Source organism: Scatophagus argus, chromosome 4 (assembly GCF_020382885.2).
Source record: "Scatophagus argus isolate fScaArg1 chromosome 4, fScaArg1.pri, whole genome shotgun sequence".
In the NCBI taxonomy this organism is placed as follows: domain Eukaryota; kingdom Metazoa; phylum Chordata; class Actinopteri; family Scatophagidae; genus Scatophagus; species Scatophagus argus.
The window spans coordinates 7,259,291-7,266,501 of NC_058496.1; positions in this window are offsets into that span (position 1 = coordinate 7,259,291).

Sequence of the window (7,211 nt, forward strand, 5' to 3'; positions counted from 1 at the left end):
TTGCACATGGAGAGCTTGCTGACAAAGAATAGGAGGGTTTTTTTTCTTTGCAGACAAGTGTCCAGTGAGTGAAGTGCCAGCACCTCTCATCACATAGAGGACCTCAGTGGGAGATGGAGAGAGAAACTCCACACCAGCAGCTGGAAGCTAGATGACTGTTCCATGTGTTCATGTCTCACTGGAGATCCATAAAGCCTGACCAACACAGCCCGGGACTCATCCTCTGCATGTGTGTGTGTGTGTTTGTGTGTGTGTGTGTGTGTGTTTGTGCGTGAAGTTGAAAGAGAGACAGACAGAGAAAGACAGAGCCAGAGAACCATCTGTGTATATTCATCAGTTCCAGGCAAGTATTGTATTTCATCTACACCCTTCTGGCAGTATACACCATGTAAGATTTTATATCATTTTTGTGGCCCCTGTATAATATCTCACTGTGAGTGTGGTCACATAAAAATAGTCTCTCCCTCCCCAGCAAGACATTTTTTTTTAAACACATTTTGACTTGGAGTGACAGTGTTTACTTTCAACTCATTTTGCTGTTGCAACACATCTCTCACTCTCTCTGTCTCTCTCTTCGACCGGGGACTCAGCTGTGAGCTCGGGATCATGGGACTATGTTTCCGTGACGACCAGACATCACCATCCAATGCTGACACTAAAATAACAGACTGAATAATTTAGACAAATCCATTTTTAAACACCATGTCAATTTACATCAGCGGCCACAGACACCCTGCTTGGCACCCTGCGAACAGGCCCACCCAGGCCGGGTGACGGGTGGGGTGCAGCGTCCAAAACTCATTTAACAACAATCTGGCTGTCAGAGCTAGAAATATCCTGAAACAACCGTGAAAAACAAAGTGTAATCTAGGTCAGTGTTCCCTCTTGAGTTAAATTTGAAAAAAAAACTGAAACTGAAAAATTTAATATTTGCACAATAAAAAATGTATTGCGATAGAGTGAAAAATGGTTTAGCGGCAGAATGTGGAAAAATGAGTAATGAAATTTATACAAATAAGCTGTCAGCAGAGGCAGAAAGCTGGGGACAAGACTCATAAAATCTGATCGCAGGTCTTGTTGACTTACCACGGTACTGAAGGGAAAATACTTATCTGGTGTTGATGTCACAAAAGATGAAAGTCGTCCAGTTTAATTAAAGATGCGCATGACTCCATCAAATTTAAAGACATCATCAATTAGGAATGACTCTCGTGATTTTTCCATTTAACTAGTTAACTGTTAACTGTATTTTTTCTTTTTTTTAAAAGGCAGCAGAAATTAGCATTAATGACTTACCATTTATCAACGTGACACATCAGTACAATATGATAATAAAAGAGTCTAATTAATTGAGACTGATTTGTGATGCATGTTATACAAAAAGGACTTTTACAGCTGGGGTCAACAGCAGATTTAGCAAAGAAACAGTTTTAGTTCATGTATTTTTATAAACCATGGAACATTTGCGCATTTTTCCACTGTTACACACTAAATTCATTACTTATCAGCACGAATGACAAGCTAACACCTCACAGCCCCCCTTTCACCTCCCTCAGTTTTGTTCAAAGCTTCCAGATTTTCCAGAGGATCTTTTCTGTGTTTGTTTGACAGGTTCATGGAAAAACATGGAAAAAAAAAATGAAGCCAATACAGACGCATACATGTTCACACGTCACACAGTTCCCGCTGATAGCTTATTCAGATGGAACCTCAGGCTGTGAACCAAATATTTGCACACATGATTTGCTTTCCTCAAGGCCAAGTTGTTGAGAAATATTCAGACACCATTGTGTCTGCATGTGTGTGTGTATGTGTGTGTGTGTGTGTGTGTAGAGTTGCTCTCTTGTTATTTTACAAGCTCGTATTCACACTTGCACACACGCCCAATCACCAGAGGCTAAACAGAATAACGGAGAAGGGGAGGCAGAGGGCCTCACAGGTATCTCCCCGCTCTGAGTCTCTTTGTCTCTGTCTCACTCACTTTGTCTCATTTAAATAGTGTCTTAGTGTCTGTCCTCTCAGACTCCTTTAAGCCTAGAAGTGCAGCTCTGGATGAAAAATCAGCAAAAGTCAGACAGACACACAGGGTTTCATAACCTTATCCTGAAAAAACACTTTTAATATTTGATTCATTTTGCATTTGTGCAAAACAAATGCAGTAAGTGACACCACTTCAGCCCCTGTAGGCAGTCGAATCCAGACTCCTTCTCTTCATCTGTGAAAACAAATAAAAACACAATACAATTTAGATGGATTTTCCAAACTGGCGAATGGATGAGGAGACTGAAATTTCCAGTTTCAATTCCACATTTGTAATTCTGAACATAATTTGCATAAAAATACCTTCCAGCTCCTTTTTTCTTTCCTTTTTCTCCCCTCTGACACCATGTTTTGAATTTGACCTTATTCCGAGTTGTGGGATTTTGGGAGAAGAATCCTCCTGACACACCCTGTCATCTCTTCACATACACACACACACACACACACACACACACACACACACACACACACACACTCCTCTCAGCCTACCAACCTTCAGGCGGTGCACCTGGGTACAACTCTTAGACACACACACACACAGATACACAAACATGTGCATGGCCACATTCCCCCACGCGTTCATATTCACAACACACAAGGACAAAAAATGCCTAAAAAACACACTCACACTGACACACAAAGATTCAGACTGTGTGTCAAACTGGGTGTTCTGGCAGACTGTAGCTAACAGTCGCTGTCAGGAGGTCACACACGTGCATACACACAGTGTGAAAACCGCTGAGAGACACACACAGCAGGATCGATCTCCCTCAGTGGTATTGATTAGCCTACCCCCCCAATTCAGATCAGAAGATACCAGCTGTGTCAAGTCATTTGCTTCCTGAAGCGCTTCGTCTCCTGCATGGAGGATGAAAATAAGAAACTCTGCTGGCTGCAAAAAAGGGCAGGAGGTCCACAGGGAAGCAGTTACCTCAGATGAAGGTCACTCTGAGCCATTTGTTTTAACCTCTGCCACGGTCCTGCTGAGTGTGTGTGTGTGTGTGATATTGTGTGTAACTACTCCATGGGCACAACTCATGCGGTTGTGTTTATGTGATCATCTAATCTGTCAGTGAGAACACAGCCAACTGTGTGTCTCGTGTGTTTTTCTGTAACTTTGCATTCGGTGTGTACACACTCATGCACAAAGACACACACTCATGATGCATCGCTGGGAGAAACATCAAAGGAACACTATGCAAACCACAGTGTCACAGTATTTTATCCTGCAGGACAGCTATTTTTACATTATTGATATAAGCATGAAGAAGACTCTCTTCTGAAGACACAAACCAAAACATTCCATCATCGTGATGTAAGATTAAATAAACTTAGCAAAGTTTAATGAGCTGCCCTATTTGAGTTGCTATTTCCAAACATCCCCATTCTGTTTGAAACAAGAATGAGAAACTTTCTGTCTGAACCTTCATGTTCTCTTTAAAATCTAATTCAGTCTAAGAGCTTTTGACACTGCAGCTAAAGCGGAATAAAATTGAAAGACTACTCTGTCCTACAGAGTGAATTATAAAGCTTCGTAGCCAGGGGTATTCCTGTTCAACACCCAAAATATGGATGCATTATTTCCTGATGAAAATACCGCCTCTTTTTACTGCCAAAACACTCTTGGATAATATCACTTGTGGAAAGAAAACAGCAGCTGGAGCTACAGTTAAGTTTTGCATTCAATTATGACACTTAAAAGAACTGCATCCTCTTTGACGGACGAGTGACAGTATAGAAAAGGAACAGAAAGGTGAAAAATAAGTCACTGAAGTGTTGGCAGTGTTGGGCTTATTTGTATTTCAAGTTTTGTAAGTCAGCAGGGTCTGGGATCTGTCTTGTAGATATTCTGCAGGACACTTAAAATCTCCTGAAGGCCAGGCTCTCATGAACCAGCTTCAGTTTGGACATAAACACATAAATTTCAGAAGATAGCATGTAAAGTAAATCACACCTGCTCACCTGTGGCCTTGCAAGAATTTTCGTGAAGCAGGTGAGCACGCATGACGATCCAGGAATCCCATTTCTCATGTCATTCTTTGAAATTTAATCGCCTGGGAATGTGTGAGTTTGAGGAAAGTCAGAAATCAATCAAAATCAACATTATTCTTCATGTGCCTTTGAATACTCTGATTTTTGTGGCTGTGTGTTGCTTGAAGCACTGTTTGCAAATTTTCACAACAGTTTAGATATTTTTTTCCATACAGGTGAGTTTTCCTACCTGTACCTCAGCTCTTCAGACTGCCGTTTAAACTTAAGACAGATGTGCATGTCTCTCTCTCTCTTCTCCAACTTAAAATGTCTTCCTCCTGCTCTGTAGTGTCTCATACTCTCCATTCTTTTCTCTTTCTTTGCCCTCTGTGTTTCTGACAAGCTGGCACACTCAAAGGGCACTGTCAAAACGTCAAACTTTATAAAATATAGATATAGGAAGAGATGTACAGAGGCTGAGGAAAAGGGAAAAGAAGATGAATAGGAGGAGTATGAGAGAAATGTTAAAAAAAGAGGAAAGACAGAGTGAGAAAAGAGATATGAGCTCTCTGTGGTAAAAGACAATAAAGTGTGAAAGGTTTTTCCTTTGTTTGATGTCCTCCCTTCGGGGGCCACTGTGACAGAGACCGCTGCAGAGCCCCAGTTAAAAGAGGAAAAATGACAGGAGCCATTTCTCTCTTTTTCCCTCTATGGCCCTTCAGGATGAGGGCTGTCTCTGTATATGTGAGTGTGGGTCAGAAAGTAAGAGAGAAATAGGGGAGAGTATGAGACAGACAGAGAAAGCAAGAGAGAGAGAGAGGGAGCCCTTGGGGTCTAATAAATCAGGCCTGCATTGAACTGGAGGGTTCTGGAGGATCTTGCGTGGGAAGACAGGTGTCCATAGCATTCTGGGGCAGAGGTTATGGTCAGAAACATCAGTCATCTCACACAACACACTCTCAAACACACACACACACACACAAAGACACAAGCAGAGCTGAAATTACCCAGAGACAAAACCCATTTCCTACTCCTGTACCTCATTACCATGTCACAGCCCTCTGCTTCATATTCGGTTTCGTTTTAAATGTGAAATACTGCTGTGATCAAATAATGAGAGCGAACGGCAACGCGAGCCGCTTTTGTAAACAGTTTACCATTGATTATTCCGCTGCTTATTGTGTTTCACTGCCTTTTCCTTTCAGTTTATGAAAAAGCGAGGGTGGCACCTTTAGCAGGCACACAAGCAGTGGGTCCCTTACAACATTAGCATAATAATAATTCACAGACTGGAGTTATGGAAATTAAATAAAATATTGTTCTTTTATTCTGCAGCACGCAGTAGTATTCCACTAAGACATCCAGTTATTATACATGACAAATATGAATTAAAGACACGAGTGTGCGCTGGAATGGATCCCACCTCTCATAGCAGAGGGGCGGCCGCTGCTGTTCATGTGTGAATGGCAGTATGTATCCAAAAGGGTGTGTGTGTATATGTATGTGTGTGAGAAAGTGTGTGTTTGTGTAACATAAGCGGCCCTGGATCGATTGCTCAGTCGCTGTAATATACACACAAGGTCCTGAGAAGGGAGGAACTGTATATTTGTTTCTGGAATAAAACCAGAACAGTCAATGCTCCATCATCTATTCGAGTCATTTCCGTGTGTGTGTGTGTGTGTGTGTGTGTGTGTGTGTGTGTGAGTGTGTGTGCATGCCTCGGGGTTATGGACAGGGGAATGTTGCATGCCTCTCTTCTCTGTCCTCTTTTCACCCTTGCAGATGCAGAAAAATAAAACACAAACTGTATGCGCATATACACACAAATACACACAGGGACACACGTGCAGACAGTCAAAGAGTGAAGGGTCCCACAGAGTTCATAAGCTAGTGAATAATAAAAGCTCCACACTAGACCCAGTTGTCTGTCTGCTGTAAAAATGGCCTGTCTGTGACATGAATATGATTTTTGCTGTGTGTGTGTGTGTGTGTTCGTGCATGTGCAGATGTGTGTGTGTGAGTGAGTGTGCTCTGTATGATAACTAGATGAATTATTCACTGTTTACTGATGAGGAAGCATTTAGGTTCCCAGAAGTGGTGCTCAGAGGCTGGCCTCACCTCTCTCCTCTTGCCCTCTCTGTCTTTATCGTTCCCTTCTCCCACTTCCCTCTTTCCCACTCGGCCCCCCGTCACCCTTTCATCATCTCCCTCCATTACTGGAGCTGTTGGTTCCAACATCACGCCTTTGCGGGATAGCACCACCGTTGCAAGAAATATACTAGTTAAAATCTTTCTCCGCTTTTAGCTCTAATCTGTGCCTGTCAGATCCCACTGACCTAGTTGAGAAACAAATGTTGTGATGATAAAATCTAAAATAAAATGTTATGGTGAACACAGTAAGAATCCATTTGCATGTATTAAGCAGAGAGATGGGATTTGCCTTGACTGAATTAGCACCACTTCAGTGACTGGACTCAGACACACAGATGCTCACAGAAGTAAGCAGAAATCAGCAAAAGCCAAGCTTAATCTTTCTCTTATACGCACACAGAAATGGGTACACACAGATGCACACACACACACACACACATTCAGATGGGCTAAAACACAGCTAATACATCCACTAATCAAGCTCCTATTACCAGGAGGAGGCTTTCACACATGGGGACCAAACTCCCTTCATCTAATTGGTCCACTGAGGAAAATCGCTAAGCTGTTCACATCTGCAGGGATACACACACACACACACACACACGCACACTTGCGGTCACTCAGAGCCAATCAGTATAGAGGTCCTTGGGCAATGTGCACAGTTCCATCCTTTCCTTTATCCATCTTTTATCCCCTGGTTCATCCCTTGCTTTCAGCTCCATCGGTCCCATTACCACATCCAGGGACCCCAATCCCTGGAACAGAACCTCAGCACACACACACAAACACACACACACACTTAACCACAGCCCCGCTTCCACCATAACAAAATCAAGGGTCCAAGCTTTTTTAGCCTATTGGTATCTTTTCAGTGTGTTTGTAGTGTTTTTGTATGTGTCTGTGTGTGCGTGTGTGTGTTTGGAGTTGGGTGGTTTCCCATCCGGAGCAGCCGCTGTGCTGCTTATTAAACAAAGCCTGTCTAAAGCTGGCTTAATCCTTTCCCATAGCTATCTTTGACTAGACATATAGACACACACAGATTTCTGCAC